The sequence below is a fragment of the Rhipicephalus sanguineus genome, chromosome 4, assembly GCF_013339695.2.
Source record: "Rhipicephalus sanguineus isolate Rsan-2018 chromosome 4, BIME_Rsan_1.4, whole genome shotgun sequence".
Taxonomy (NCBI): Eukaryota; Metazoa; Arthropoda; class Arachnida; order Ixodida; family Ixodidae; genus Rhipicephalus; species Rhipicephalus sanguineus.
In genome coordinates, this window is record NC_051179.1 from 144,933,506 (window position 1) to 144,950,327 (window position 16,822).

The 16,822-nt window shown below is 52.0% G+C and overlaps 1 pseudogene; it reads right to left on the bottom strand.

Annotated features, from left to right (window-relative positions):
• Positions 1-4,082: 4,082 nt before the first annotated feature.
• LOC125758321 (uncharacterized) lies at positions 4,083-14,037 on the bottom strand (annotated as a pseudogene).
• Positions 14,038-16,822: the final 2,785 nt, after the last annotated feature.

Consider the following 16,822-nt stretch of genomic DNA (forward strand, 5'->3'; position numbering starts at 1 on the left):
GGGCGCCCTGGATGGTTGCCATATAAGACAGTTTTAGTTTAGCGCGCGCAACGGCCTAGCGCACGCTACGCCCGAGAGGGAGCACGACTGCGCATGCGCTGTACGTAAGAGAGATGCGTGCGTTTGCGCGCGCAAGGGATACGTACACTAGATCTCGGTTCTTACGTTGCACACGCTACAGCCATTGGGTACCTTAGCAGTGGCTCTCGCGAGATCTACCCCTGGCGAGAGCAAGCAAACCAAGATGGCCGCGACCAACAGCAGCACTGCGGTCATGTCTGCGAGTAAATCCCGCGTGAATTTCACGGTTGCCCTCGATTTGGAGCTCCTTGCTTACGTGAGGAGCTTAAATCCGTTCGCGGACCCCGTGCAATGGACAGTCATCGCCGTGAAAATACAGGAGCTGACGGGGATGCCATTCAACGCCCGGGATGTCCGCAGTCGTGCGGAGCTGCTGTTGTCCTACTACGCCGCAAAGTACATGATCAACCTGCGCAAGTAAGTACTGAGTATGACTGCGCTATCCAGAGCGAAATTTTTGTTCGGCGATTGCTAGCACATTGGTGCACCACGCGATTTCACTCTATGGATGTTTCAGGTCAGGAACCGAGGAGCAGTACAGCACACGCGAAGCGCTGCTTCAGGAGGTGCTTGATTTGTCGCGGGAACATGGACTTAGAATTCGGTGTCGTCGTGCGGGGAACACTGTAACAGCGCCTCGACAGAGATGCGCCCTGGCCCCAGAGGCAGCACGGATTTCAGGAGCGGTAAAGAGGGACGCGGCTGCAGCGGAGAGCGCGGCCACAAAACCAAGCAGTGGCTCGGACTGTGAGTAGAGATCGGTGCTACTCGGCCAGACGATCCGTGTGTACTTAATGGGTTCAGATTATTTACCAAATCGTTTCTCAATCTTTTCCAACGAAGCAGCCTTTTATTGAGAAAAATGTTTTTTTTTTTCTTGTGGATTGTTATAAACGAGCAAACATCGCCTGCAGACCAAGATATGCATGTTGTACGGGTTTACAATTTTTAATTTGGGGAATATGCGCAAGATTTAACTTAACAAGGTGTGGTTTCGAGCTAGTTGGTACTCCATGATCAATTACTAATTGAGCAAAATTTAGCATTTTCATTTTAGAAGGAGGGAATCATTATATATAAGACCTTTATTCATGTATTTGTTGGGCTCTACATCGCGATAGTCCTGATCCAGATTGGGCAAAGATCACGATTGGGAGCTACTATGAGAAAGCCGTTTTGTCATAGCTAGTGATATTCGACAGTTCATTCGCATCAACACTGTGTGTACGTGAAAATTCCCCGCCAACATTACATGCTCTTTCGAGTTGCCTTCTTTGTCGTGCCAACTGAATACAAACTGAATGATTTGAATAATTCGCAGGCGTAGAAAACGGGGTGACGGCTACCGACATTTTGAACAAGATTGTCAGCAATGAGGAAGAATACAACGAGGCAGGGGTAGAATTTGATTCCCAGTTTGACGAAGCAGAGTCACAGCACAACGGCAGCACCAATGGCACCGACTCCAGAAGCCAGGCAACGCCATCGCCGCCCAATGCCGCCATCGTCATCGCCGCCCAAACGGTGCCACCAGCACCCGCAGCAGTCCCTCGGGCAGAGGGCACACGCGCGTCAAACCGAGCAGCTGTGGCGACAGAACCAGTTCGGGGTAGGTGTTCAATAAGTTGTCATTGAAAAACTGTCAAGTTTGTAAAGGTTTCGCTAGAAGTGCTAATTTTTACCACCTGTGCTTTTTTTTTTTCACCTGCAGGAAAGAAAAGGCAGGAACAGGCTGCAGATTTTGAGTTCCTGGAAAAACGTATGCGCCACGACTTTCTAATGAAAGAAAAGGAATGTGCCACAGAGGCTAGGCGTTTGGCCCTTGAGGAGAAAAGGCTGGCGTGGGAAGAGATACAGGGCCGGGCTGAGCTGCGGCTCAGGGAAAGAGAGAGCGAAAGGGCTGCTCAAGAACGCGAACAAGAAAGGAGGTTTCTTGCAGAACAAAGAGAGCGAGAGAAGAAAGAAAAGACGGAGGAGCACGACAGGTTCCTTGCACAGCAGCAATGTACCGTATAGTGCGGAATGTCGAGATTTTTTCCAAAAAATGTCACTAAAAAGTCGCCCCTCGACCTATATACCGGCCCTTGGCACAAACCGAGTGATCGTCTGGCAACAGGGAGCGTCGCATGCTTCTTGGGCATCAGCATCGACATCGCTTCCATGAGCCGACGCCCGACGCCATTTTTCTTTTCTTGTTCATCTGGTGTTCCTAGCGAGTGGCGACCTTTCTCTGCGGCCAGCTATGAATACCGGGACGCGGCGCCAGTTCACCGCCGCGTTTAAAAGAAAAGTCATTGAATTCGCGGAAGCGAATGGCAACATGTCGGCGCAGCGGCAGTTTGGAGTGTCTGAGAAAAGCGTCAGGTACTGGCGCAACCAGAAATCCAAACTGTCGGTGTGTAACGCGCGGAAGACGTCGTTTCGCGGTCGCCGAGCTGTGCACCGGGAACTCGAGGACAAAGTGGCGGATTTCGTCCGCGAGTACCGTGCCAGGTCCCTGCCAGTGAGTGCGGAGCTCATTCGCACAAAAGCCGTCGAGCTCGCCCGTGAAGCCGGTCTGTCGAGGGAAGACTTCAAGGGGTCCATTTATTGGGTCCGCCGCTTCATGCGACGCAAAGGGTTTGCCCTTCGACGGCGCACGTCAATCTGCCAGAAGCTGCCGGAGGAGTACGAGGACAAGTTGATAGAGTTTCAACTCTACGTGAATAGCCTCCGGCGGCAGCATGGCTACATGTTAGGCCAGATCGGCAACGCCGACGAAACGCCGGTGTGGTTCGACATGCCGTCGTCCACAACCGTCTGTGAACGCGGGGCAAAGGAGGTGAAGCTGCTGTCGACCGGAAGCGAGCATTCGCGCTTCACCGTGATGCTTTCCTGCACGGCCGACGGCAGAAAGTTGCCCCCGTTCATCATCTTTAAGCGGAAGACGCTGCCGAAGGAGGCCTTCCCGCGGGATGTCGTCGTCCGCGTGAACGAAAAGGGGTACATGGACGAGGCCCTAATGCGCGAGTGGATCCGCAGTGTGGAACCGGCGGCCCGGAGCCCTCCTGCAGCACCGGAACATGCTCGTGTTGGATGCATTTCGCGGGCATTTGACGGCATCGGTGAAGGAGGCACTTCGCGACGGGAAGACTGATCTTGTCGTCATTCCGGGAGGGATGACGTCAACGCTGCAACCGCTGGACGTCGTCCTTAACAAGCCCTTTAAGGACCGTGTGCGTGCGTTGTACAGTGAATGGATGGCTGGCGACAACCCGCGGACCCCGACAGGCCGGCTGCGCAGGCCACCTCTCGCGACAGTTTCTGGTTGGGTCTCCGAGGCATGGAGGTCTCTGCCTCAAGAAATGGTGGTGCGCGCATTCAAGAAGTGCTGCATCAGCAACGCTCTCGACGGCACCGAGGTCGACATGCTGTGGGAGGCGGCTAGCGAGAGGCAGTCGTCCTCGGAGGAGCTCCGACAGTTCGGAGGACTGAATAAAGTGCTTCAGTCAACAGTTCCGTGTTTTTTCTTTTTTTTTTTTGCCGGTCAAGGTAAGGGGGTCGACCTATATTCCGCATTATACGTATGCTGAGCATTCTGGAAAGAGTGCTAGAAAAAATAAATAAGTGATGGATTTGCAGTGCTTGTGACTCTTTTAAGAGGCAAGAAAGATGATCGTCACAAATATTCAATCAATCAATATTTATTCTCATCCCGATGAGCAAAATGTACAGAAGCAATCGTGAGGTAGAAAACTGGTATTTCATAAAAAATAAAATTGTACTAACAAGGAAACATTCACAATGTGTAAAGATATAAAAAAAACAAGCACTAGGTTTCCTAGTTACCGTGAAATTATATACTGTGCCGAGCAAGGAGACAACGTAACAGCAGCGGCGCACATGCTTACGTCGATGAAGGAACATCCGTAAAGAGCAGTCATTTTGCGAAATATCAGCAGACTTCAGCATCACTGTTAATGCTTATGGCAGAGCCTAGAAAGAAATGTAGTACAGGTTACTTAACTCGGCAAGCCGCAACGCGGCTTAAGGTACTCTTGCAGGCGTGGCGGGCTTACGGAAAAATATCTACAAACTTGGCTGCCGTACATGCAAGTATGGCAGTTAGTGAGAAGTGTTGCCGCTTTATACATCACAGCCACTTGTTGTCGGAGCAGTTTTTCGATTTTTCTTAAAACCTAGAAAGGCAAATTCAGCAACAGTTTTACCAAAACCCCATTCCACTGCTTGGCGGACACTGCTCATGGCTTGATTAAAGGATTGCTGCAGATGTGTTAGTGCAAAGCCGCCACAGGGCTTCATGATTAGTGGAAGCAGCGGATAGGCTGGGTCGCCATATATCACGAAGTCTTTCCCGTTGACAAGGCGCTCCAGCTTTGCATATATGCCACTGTCCCGAAGGATTCCTGCATAGAAAGGGAACGAATGGCTCGTTCAATGACAAAATATCAGTAAATGAAAGTACCAGCAAGCCAAGATGTCTGCAATCTCTATCCTGGGCAACCTTTGCAGACATGCCAATAAAGAGCAAGCAGCACATCACGGATAGCTGTAGCCTCAGAGTAAAGACAAAAAGAAATCTCCAACCAGAAGGTTTATTTTAGGAAACCCGACGTTTCAAAGCCTGACCGGCTTCTTCATGGGTGAGATGGCCCGAGGTGCACGGCGCTTATATGCGCTTTCTTGCCGTCAGTTGGCGCAAGCCTTGACAATAGAGGGGGGGGAGGCAAGGTCCCCGTGGTGCGGTTGATTTTTTCCGCTGTATTCTGTATGTGCCACGACTCGAGGAGAAGCCGCCGGCGCCAACAGCTTTCCTGTTCCAGGATCACGGCATCGTCAGGACTAATGCGGTGGTCACATTTTTCGCAGTGTTCCGCTACTGCACTCCTTTCGCTGATCAGCTGACGCAGATCGTTCTTATGCTGCCGCATCCTTTCGCGGAAGTTCTTTGTTTCCCCGACGTAAGCGGCGGGGCAGTCTGAACACGAGATCCTATACGCGACGCCCTGCGCTTTTTCCGCAAGCGCGCGGTCTTTGGGAAGGGGGAAAAACGGCCGATGGTGGTGGTTGGCTTGTGTGCCACGCCGACTCCCGCCTTTCCCAGAATGCGCGCTAAAGTTTCGCTGGTTCCCGCGATGTAGGGAATCGGCACACGGCGTCGCTGAGGCGGCGCCGCTGGCTCTCTACACCCACCGCCCTTATTCCTACGCAGGGCCTTGCGAATTTTCTTCCTTCTGCCGTCGTGGAGACGAGCAGATTCTTTCGGCCCTTTTCACGAGGCTCTGTACAACGGAGAACTTGTGGCAGGCGGGGTGATTTGAGCTGAAGTGGAGGTAGTGTCCTGTGTGTGTTGGCTTCCTGAAGACGGAGAAAGAGAGGCTCTGACGTTGTGTTCTCACCAACACATCCAGGAACGGGAGGGTTGAATGGGTCTCCATTTCCGCGGTGAACTGAATGTGGGGATCCACGGAGTTCAAACGGGCGAGCAGGTTGCTGGCCTCGCCGGATTTCACCACGCAGAAGCAATCATCTACGTAGCGAACAAACAACTTGGGCTTGGGGCCACACACGGCAAGCGCTCGCTTTTCAATATCCTCCATTACGAGAGCTGCCACTGTTGCCGATATCGAGGCCCAGATGGCTGTCCCACTGGTCTGTCTGTAAAACACGTTATTGAAAGAGAAGTAAGTGCTTGAGAGGCAAAATTCCAACAGCTGCCATATCTGGTCTACCGAAAGTGGAGTTCCGTCGTTCAGGGTGGGGTCGTCTTCGAGGGCCCGGCGCGTCACAGTCAGTGCGAGGGGCACGGGCACGCTGGTGAAAAGGGAAACCACGTCGAAAGACACCATGCGGTCGGTTTCCTCAAGCGCAACGTTGGACGCCAGTTCTACGAAATGCCCCGAGTGGCGGATGTATGTGTCCGTCTTCCCGGTCAGAGGCACGATTACCCTGTGAAGATAGGATGACAGAGCCCGTAGGGGGGAGCGGGTGAAATCGACGATGGGTCGGAGAGGAATTCCCGTTTTATGGACCTTTGGGAGGCCGTAGAAACTCGGAGCGGATCCGTTACTGCAAATCAACTTCAGGTAGAGGTTTTTGAAATCGGGATGATTTGTGAAAATTTGCGATAAAAGTTTGTTCAGATTGGTTTGGGTTTGAGGAGTCGGATCCTTCTTGATCTTGGAGTAAGCCTCCCCGTTCAGAAGTTCTCCTGCCCTCTTCTCATAGTCAGCGCGATCCATGACGACCGTGCTGTTACCTTTGTCGGCCGGTAGGACTACGATGGTCTTGTCCTTCTTCAAATCCATGAGAGCCTTCCTCTCTTCGTCAGGAAGGTTGTTGCTTAGCCGAGCCGGTATCTTGGAAAGAACTCCTATTACCTTGAGACGGGTCTCTTGACGGGCGCCGACTTCAAGGTGTTGAATCCCGTCCTCGACTGCAGCGACTATCTTGGAGATAGGGGGAATGGCTGAGATGTTGAAGCCATGTCCCTTGGCTAGTGCGGCTAACTCCGGCGTTGAGAGATGTCGGGATGAGAGCCTCGTGAAAAGGGCCGAAAGAATCTGCTCGTCTCCACGACGGCAGAAGGAAGAAAAAAGAAAAATAATCCGTGATCTCGGCGACAACGGCTATACAAAGGCGTTCATTCGCAAGGCCCTGCGCAGGAATAAGGGCGGTGGGGGTAGAGAGCCAGCAGCGCCGCCTCAGCGACGCCTTGTGCCGATTCCCTACATCGCGGGAACCAGCGAAACTTTAGCGCGCATTCTGGGAAAGGCGGGGGTCGGCGTGGCACACAAGCCAACCACCACCATCGGCCGCTTTTTCCCCCTTCCCAAAGACCGCGCGCTTGCGGAAAAAGCGCAGGGCGTCGTGTATAGGCCTATAGGCCTCGACAGCTGGTATGGTGGCGCTGCGGCGCTAGGACAGACTACAACCTTAGGCTGATCCAGTCCATCAGACAGGAAGGAAGATCCGCAGCACACAAGTTTTGGACATACGTCAGGTCCTTGGACAGGGCCGCCCCCCCCCCCCCACCTCCACTCGTAGATGCGGCAACGGGGCAGCCGGTCACCGAGCCGTGTGAATACATTACACAGCACTTCTCCCGGATTTTCGGGGCCTCAGGCCTGACTACGACCACCCCCCTTACTGAAAAGGAGGCAGCCAGTCCCAATACTGAACAGTCTCCAGGCCAGGAAGAACCACCCTGGGCCTTCTCAAGGCTCACAGTTGAACGGGCTTTGAAGCGGGTTGGGGCCCGAACGGCCACTGGCCCCGACGGCATGCCAGCGCGCGTACTAAAGTGCTTGGGAGAGGACTCGAGGGAACCGCTCGCAGAGATCCTCACGGCCATCATCGATGGCGAGCCCATCCCCAAAGAATGGCATGAGGGCAGGGTGATTCTTATCCCCAAACGGGGCGGTGATGCGAGAAACATAGAGGACTACAGGCCAATAACGGTCACCAGCGTTATGTATCGCGTACTGACGGGAGTGATCAAAGCATGGTTGAGTGGCTGGGCGGAGACCAAGGGACTACTGACCGAGCTCCAGAATGGCTTCACACCAGGCAGACGGCTGGATGACAATCTGTTCGTCGTCACGCAATGTGCAGTCACGCAATGTGCAGAAATAGCCCGAAGAGAGGGGAGGGCGTTGTTGTGCTGCTTTCTGGATGTTGAAAAAGCGTACGATAACGTGCCCCATGGCCCTCCATTCGCATGCTTATCTGACCTTGGACTACCACAACTGCTGATCTCCACTATACGATGGATGTACAGCGACAATGTAGTGAGTGTGCAGTTGGGTGACATAATCACTGGCCCTATTCGTGTAAATAAGGGTCTGAGGCAGGGCTGCCCACTGTCGCCATTGCTGTACATCCTGTAGGCATCCAGACTAGAGTGGGCCTTGCTGAACTCAAACCTTGGATTCAGCATGCGTTTCAGCACAACTAGTGCCAGCGAGAATCACCACCTGCCTGGTTTGGCTTCTGCGGACGATCTCGTTCTTATGGCAGGGAGTCACCAGGAGCTGCAATCCCTCCTCGACATCTGCCAGACAGAAATCGTGAGTCTTGGACTCCGATTCAACATAAAGAAATCAGCGGTTGTCCGACTAGCTGGAGGGGGCACCGATGCAGCGGCGTTGACCTTGGGAGGAGAACCACTGGCCGCACGCAACGAGTACAGGTACCTTGGAGTCACCCTGTGTGTGGATGCAGCGAAGTACAGTCTGCACGAGACCAAGATTCGACAGGCTGCGCGGCAGGCTCAACGAATCCTCTGTCGTCGATGCCTCTGGGGTTGCAACCACTTCCAAATGATCCGCGACCTATGGAAAATGGTTCACGTGCCGAGCCTGACGTTTGGAAACGCGGTTGTGTGCATATCGCCAACGACACGTGAGTGGTTGGAGCGTCAACAACGAGAGGTTGGTCGTGCGGCGCTCGGTGGCCATGGTCGAGTTGCCAACGAGGCGGTACAGGGGGACGTCGGATGGTCCAGCTTTGAAGCTCGGGAAGCCGCCAGCAAGATTGTCTACCGGGGTCGTCTCATGCTCATGCGACGCATTCGGTGGGCGCGCCGCGTGTTCGCGTATCTTTCGGCGACATGCATGAGGACTGACTGGACACGACGACTGTACCAGCTGGAGAAGTATGGCTTCTTTGCAGAAGCCATCCCTACGGAAACTGCGGCTAAGTGGGCGGTCGAGGTCCGCCTGAGAGTCAGGGAAGCAGAGGACATCCGATGGAGGAAGGCTATGGAGGCCAAGTCCACCCTCGAGTGCTACAGGAAATATAAGGAGAGCATCAGTGCGTCGCGCTTCTACGACAACAGTATTGGCAGCAGCCTCCTGTTCGAGGCGAGAGCTGGGGCTCTTCGCACTCTTGAGTACCGCAGAAGGTTCGACGACGATGTAGTCAGCAGCCTGTGCAGAGTTTGCGGTGTGGAGACGGAGACGCAGGAGCACCTCGTTCTTCGATGCAGGAGTCTCCCAAATGCTCCGGTGGAGGGCGCAACCCTCCCACAGGCGCTGGGGTTTCAAGAGCTCGAGGAAGATGGCAGCAGTGACGGTGGGGGTGGACGATACGTGGTGGCAGTCACGAAAAGGCGGCTTTCCGAGTGGTGGGCAAAGGTACGCCGGACTTAAGACCTAAGCTGCCCTGTGCGCGCCTCCTGCCTTTATCGTTTTTCATTCCGTTTTTTTTTCCTTTTCTTCGTGTTTTTATTTGTTTTATTATTTTTTTGAGGTCAGGACACTGAGAGTGTTCCCCCGTTGCAAAGGGGCAGGCCGCCAACACATCATCATCATCAGTCAGCGCCACGAGTAGCGGCCGCGCGCGTGATCCCGTCGTGTCATGTTGCGAATGCCGCTCTGTGTGAGCAGAGCAATGGCATTGCGGAACGAGCAGCGCGCGATATTGTGTGGATTCCGCGGAACTGTATACGTAGAAAGATATTTAAAATAAAAGCAATCTTCTTCACGGCAGTGACCTTTACACCGCTAATCATGTTTGCGGCATCAGGGAGGAAAATGTGTCAGCAAAGGGGCCCTTCGATATCAGTTGCAAGTGTGTGAAGAGCGTCGACTAGGACGTGCGTCTTCAGGTTATCAAAGTTTTATCAATGTCTTCTATTAAATTAAAAGCATTGTGACGAAGATGCACCTCCATCCAGCAGCATCGCCAACGCTCGCCACGCTAGGCTGGTGTGTTTCTTCCCTCATCTATTGCGCGAAGAGCTCCCTTTTACTTTTGCATCCGTTCTCGCTATTCAGCAGGGCTTCTCGCTATTAATCAGTCTGCGTGTGTTGGTGTTCGCACTAAGCAAGAGAAAAAACATTCGTTCCTCTCGCTTTTTTTTTACGCTGGCTCGTTCCTTCAGACCTTTCGATGATTTCTGCACATTTTCCCAGCTGTCTATAGAGCCAATTGCACATTGTGGGAGCAAGGTGCACATGCAAGGGTGGGCGCCGAGGATGGTGTAAACTCGTCGCCGCCTTGTCTATGTTTGTCAACAAGTGCGAGCACACATCCTGCAAAGACCTATCATGCGCCTGGCTCTGGCCATCGCCGCGTCCCCTTCTAGATACGAAGATGTTTAACGCTTCGTCGCAAGGTCACACTGTCACCTTTCCCATAGCACGCAAGAAAACGTGTCGGAAGACACAGGCAGAATGCAGGGATTTCAAGCTTCTCTAATCATTGCGCAAGAAGTGGGCACTGCATATGCGGTTTCGGTGCTTCAGAAGCTGCCTAAGACCTCCATCGGGACTAAAAGAAGGCAGAGTTTATGACCACAACGAGCAAATATGCGCAGTAATAGCAAGGAAAGCATTAAAAAATTAAGAGCGTCTGTTTATCTCGCACGTCGCACCGCCCTTACCGATGCTGTCATCGCTCGTTCTCGTGAGCCTTCCATATAAATCTATATAATTTTATTTTTGGCAGCTTACAGCCAGTGTTTCTGTAGCTGTTGAGACAGCCATACACGCCACAATACGTAGTTACACTCCTGTTTGACCGCGAATTAGCTTCGTTCTTTCGAGCTGCTATGGTTCCGCCCGTACGCACCCGCTCTCAGCCGCGACTGATTAGAAACGCGCCGCGCCGCGGCGCCACTTGTTCAGTCAAAACTGCAGCGCACTAGGCCTATAGGATCTCGTGTTCAGACTGCCCCGCCGCGTACGTCGGGGAAACAAAGAACTTCCGCGAAAGGATGCGGCAGCATAAGAACGATCTGCGTCAGCTGAACAGCGGTATACGGCAATTCAGGTCACATGGGGGCGAACGAGCAATCAGCGCGCAGGCTCCGCCCACACAAGGCACCCCGGCTTGCACGCTCGGAAGACATCGCATCCTCTTCGTTGACTACAAAACAAACAACCTTACGCAGCCACGCTTCGTTCTGTAAGCACATTGCCAATAAAGCTACGCCTTTGCAAGCGACAAACATCTCAACAGCCCGCATTCACTCGCGACTCCGAGTAGGCCTGTCACGACACCGAGCGTAGGCCTAGCAAGGCGGACGCTGTCGCTAGCGCCGTTCGCGATCAAACGCGAGCTGATCGTCGAGCACTTATTTTTATCAACACGATTAAAACTTTTACGCTGATGACACGCGTTTACATGCGCAATTGGTTTTCTCGTAGGCCTCGATTTGACCAGCAACGGTGCAAGCGAAGCGGGCCGGTTCGCCGAGACGGCCGGTGCGGCTGCGAAGTGGCCTTCCATCACGGCTCGATATCTCGCTAGTGGTTCGGAAACGGGCGCCGCCTTGTACAAATGACACACTTCAAACGTCATGGGTTATTTGATGTCAGAAAGAAAGTTTATCCAACGTTTTTCATGATGGGAGCCGTCCGAACGTAGTGCAACAAACGCGCAAACAAACAAACAAGCAACAAACGCGCCACCAGAGGCGTGACGTCAGGCGTCTCCCGCGCTACCATTGGCTGCGGCCGTCAGACCGACGCGGCAGCCGCGCGGCTACATCCAGCAAGTTGGATGCCCGTGCGGCGTGCGAATCGTCTCCGCACGCTGTGGAACCTGTTGGGCGTCTGTCGGATGCGGCTGTTGGCACGAACAGCCGCACGACGAATCGCATCCAAATTCGCACCATGTGTCCAGCCTGTCCAGTCCTGACGATGCGGTGATCCGGGAACAGGAAAGCTGTTGGCGCCGGCGGCTTCTCCTCGAGTCGTGGCACATACAGAATACAGCGGAAAACATCAACCGCACCACGGGGACCTTGCCCCCCCCCCCCCCCCCTCTATTGTCAAGGCTTGCGGCAACTGTCGGCAAGAAGCGCCGTGCACCTCGGGCCATCTCACCCCTGAAGAAGAAGCCGGTCAGGCTTTGAAACATCGGGTTTCTTAAAATAGACCTTCTGGTTGGAGATTTCTCTTTTTGTCCTTAGTCTTTCACCCAACCAGGCAGACTTCTGCCGAATGTTTACCTTTAAGCCTCAGAGTAGCATTTCAGTAAACACATCACCAACCTGCATCATACCGCCGTCCCGGGTAGTGCCCATCTAATTGGCACACAATACCATTTGGGCACACTAAGGACTGATATTTGACACAGTGTACCCTTTTGTGGCCCGAAAAGTAGGCCTGCTGGTTCCGTTTTGGGCGGCATATCGGGCGAGCAGTGCCATCGATAAACGCCCAGCAGTTCTGTAGCGCCGCACCTTTTATTCTCACAGCCTGGAACAAATGGGAGCAGTTCAATATTCAGTTATATTCACGGTTGCCTCAAGGTTATCATATCAGGGTCAAACGACTCTTGAATAGGACGATGTTTCAGAGTGCACGAGCTATTTTCTCGAAAAGCGGCTTCTTTACATTTTCACCCCTAAACTCATATTGTTTACACGCTACGTGGATGATTGCTGTTGCGTTTTGATGTCATTTGAGCTGTACAATGTGCTCGCCTAAAGACTCTAGATTTTTCACTTTTACTTAAGTAGCAACAACTGCCTCCCACCTCTCGCAAGCGCAGCCGGTATCTGCCGCCATACATTGACATAACTGAAAGGGGGGGGGGGCGCTGCGACGAACCTTCGCCCCCCCCCCCCCCCTGAAGGGGAACCCTGCGCACGCCTATGCTTCCCTGAATTAGAGCGGGGCACACGTGTTTCACCAGGTGCTCAAAAAGCTTTAGAAAGAACATGGCTACCGAAGACGAGCGATGCGATTCATCGGAGGCGCTCCAGTGGTTGTGGATACTGAACAAAGAGATGAAATTCTAGGAACTTCATGCTCGCCCACCCGAATTCCATTAAGCCGGCTGTAGTATCCCAAGCACACACTTTACAGCAGACATGAAAAAGTGTTCGTCTCCCGTTCACGGGTGCCATCGCGAGAGAAAAAAAAAACGAAAAAAAAAAATAAAGAACCGAACTAAGCAATTCCATACATTCCAGGCGCCAGCTAACAATAACCCGTGTACTCCGAAAGGCAAGCGTAGAACTTGTTCATAAGTCTATCTTTACCAACCGCAGCTTGTTTTCTCGTCTTAAGGACGACACACCTGCAGAAAAGGCGCGAAATTTCGACCACAAGATTACTTTCACGGACTACCAACTTTTGCGAAATAATTTGTCATAACAGGAATGCTGTTCATTTCGGTGCAAAGCTTTGCTCGTTATCACAATCTAAATTAAAACTTTGCGTCATTTAAATAAACTCAGCCTTGTCATTCACTTCTGCTACTGATCTCGCCGACTCAGTGCATATGTAATGAGGAAGGCCAAGCTCTGGCCTACACATCGACCTAATAAACAATTGTTTTTGAAAAAAAAAAAACGGATGAACAACACGCGCACACATAGTTTTCTTTTTTTTTTTTTGAAGGTACCGAGATATGCTGTAGATCTAGCAAGACCACCTATTATTGTAGTGAGATGCAAAGTCCACTTACTTCTGCGAAATCACTGAGGCAGCCTGAAGAAAGCCAGGAGTGGTTGTTCATGTCCTGTAACAAGCGCCCGAATGTCGCCGTAATGTGTTTTATCACTTGCGAGCTCACACATGACATTACTGACGTGTGCAGCCCAAAGATTTCTTGCAGGTCACACCATCTATTAGGGTAGGCCAGCCTTCGGAGCGGAAGGCACAATGCGTCCCGTCCGGACACCGCCACTTTTTGCGCACTAGATATCTTATCAGGGAGCAGCAATGCACGAACTAGTTCACTAAGACCTCTTTTCTAGAAGCGGAATTGCTGTCGAAACAGCGTTGATTCCACGTGGTCCACATCGAGGAGTCCGTTGCGAGAGCGGTATCGCAGCAGCTCGGTTTCACGATCGAGCCTTATGCGATATTCTATGTCGTCGAGGCTGAAGTCGCCCTTCAAAAGCCTTCGCTCTCGGTTAGTGAGCATCAAATCGTCTATTTCTTCCCATGAAAGTGTGTCCCAAAGGCGTTGATTCGAAAGGATGCTTGACGGCATATTCCCTCCCTCGCAGCTGCCCGACTCGTCGGAGTCGTCGCACCGTCGCCAGTCACCACAAATCACCTAAACGGAATTCGCGCCGCCGTAAAATCTTGCCTTGTCTCACGCCTTGATTCGTGTTAAATATGGTTGGCTATTGTAGTTTATTGCCTAGTCACTAGGTGGCGCCAAGTAGCACTCGAAGATAGGGTGCCTTGATGCGCGTTTTGTTGCGCGTTTTGTCCAGGGTGAGGACATCTGCGGCGTCTACTGCGGCGCGGCTGCCATATTTTAGCCCACGGCTTCTTACCGGCGTCTCACCCCTCTACGGCAGCTGCGCTGAGAGGCACGAGACGCGGGGCAAAAAATGGCGTCGTGGCGGCATCAGCCCCTTCAAAGAATGGCAACACCCTAAGGGGGGCGCACACATCGAGGCACACTACTCGAAGACGAAGGTGTTGAGGCTTAGGCGCACTCCACGTTTCCGTTGTCGCGTACGCTAAACTCCTCAACTGTAACGTACGTAGCGCGCTAGCCGTTGCGTACGATGGATGGATGGATGCTATGAGCGTCCCCTTTATAACGGGGCGGTGGCATGTCTGCCATCATGCTCGAAGAAAAAGAAAAAACTTCCTTGTTTCATGCTGGCCAAATACCTTATGGACATTGATTAAATCTATGTCATTATACCAAAAAATTATAAATTCACGGTCTATCTCTCTGCCTCTTAAGGCAGAATGACCTTATTTTTTTCCCCCGTTATTAATTTTTGTACTTTATCTCTACTTTTCTGCCACCAATACTCTAACCGTCTCTTACTTATTTCTATCGCGGACGTGTTGAGCTTTGCATTGTTGTCCCTAAAACCCAAGGCTTCCTGTAGACTCGTGCCCACATGTATACCTGGCTGAATATCGCCACATTCAATCAGTACATGTTCCATCGTTTCCTTAGTTCCCCCGCAGCATGTACATTGTTCTTCTTCGTTACTGAATCTCGCTTTATAACTACGCGTTCTAAGGCAGCCCGACCTTGCTTCAAACAGTAAAGCGCTTCCCCTTGAATTATCATAAAACCTTTCCCTCCTTATTTCGTTTTTTCCCTTTCGGTAGTTACTCAGAGCCGGCTTCTTTTCCATCGCTGTCATCCAATAAGTCCTCTCCGCTTCTCTGACCTTCCGCTTAATGCTCCTGTTGCCATATCGCCCGCACTGCTAGCCGTATATTTACTGGTGAGCCTCCTAGTTCTTTTTCTCCACTGCGTGTCAACGCTTTTTCTATACAAATACCTGAAAACCTTCTCTGCCCATCTACTCTTCTTCATTTTCCTCAGCCTCTCTTCGAATCTCATTTTGCTCTGAGCTTCCCTCACTTCAAAGCCTGTCCATCCCATATCACCCTTTACAGCCTCATTTGTCGTCTTCCCGTGAGCGCCCAACGCGAGGCGGCCCACCGTCCTTTGATTTACATCCATTCCTGATTGTACCTCTGACTTCATGCACACCACTGAGTTCCCAAATGTAGGCCCCGGGACCATCACACCCTTCCACAGCCCTCGAAGCACCTCGTACCTATTGTATCCCCATAAAGCTCTGTGCTTAATAATTGCAGCATTCCTCTTTCCCTTTGCTACCGATGCTTTCTCTTGTACCTCCATATATCTATCCCCCTCATTTACCCATACTCCGAGGTACTTGTACTCGCTTACCCTCGGTATTTTTTGGCCCTGTATGTAGACCGCATGGTCTTCGTGATCATTGAATACCATCAATCTACATTTTGTTGCACTAAATCCTAGTCCTAGAGCCTCACATTCCCTTCCGCCTATATCTGCCAGTCGCTGTATATAGAGGTACGTACAGGTTTGCGCGCGCTAAAGCGGAGAGAGGGGAAAGCTCCGGTAGCTCGGACGGGTCGCTCTTGCTTGGTTTTGCCATTGCGCGCGTGGAGAACGTGCTCCCCGGGGCTTTTATCTCGCATTTTTCACGCTATGGGTGCCGTTCTTCGTCTTACTCGAAAACAGGCGCGCAGTCCTGCTGCATTGTGAACTGTCACAAAAGTTTAAAAATGTCGAAGAGCCGAAAACTTCCTGTCATGTTCTACCGCTTCCAATGCAAGCAGTGCGAGGAGCAGAGGCGTCAAGAGTGGATGATGGCAGTTCGCCGCGATGCTTTCGCGGTCTTGTCACCTTGAAGCAATGTTTGTCGTACACAGTATTACGAACTATTAACCGGGATAAACGCGATGATCGTCTCATTTGAAAGGGAAGTGCGTTTGTGAACCGAAGTTGCAACAAATAGACAGCCGCTGTACGTTTCGAGATTGCGCGCTGGCTTTCCGAGTCAACCATTTGTAACGTGACAGCAGCGGAGCATTTGGGCTTATTACACCACAGTTTAAATAACGTACCGTGAGTACTAAGTGTTTAATTCAGCTGATTGCGGTACATTTCCCGTCGCGGCTCCCTGTAAACAGAATTAAGCTGCATGTTTGCACTGAGCGTTTATATTGGCCTCGCATGCGACACGCCGTGATTGCTTAGCAGGCTGAAGTGTTGCGCTGCTAAAATCGGGGTCATGGGTTCGATTCACGCATACGGCAGCTGCATTTCGATGGGAGCGAAATGCAGTAACACCGGCGTACTTAGATTTACGTACACGTTAAAGAACCCCAGGTGGCCGAAATTAATCCGAAGTCCCACCACGGCGTGCCTCGTAATAATGTGTTCGGCGCGTAATATAAAGCCTTGCATGCGCGTGAGCCGCGGGCAATATACAGTTGCCGCTTTGAAAACGAGCTGAAAA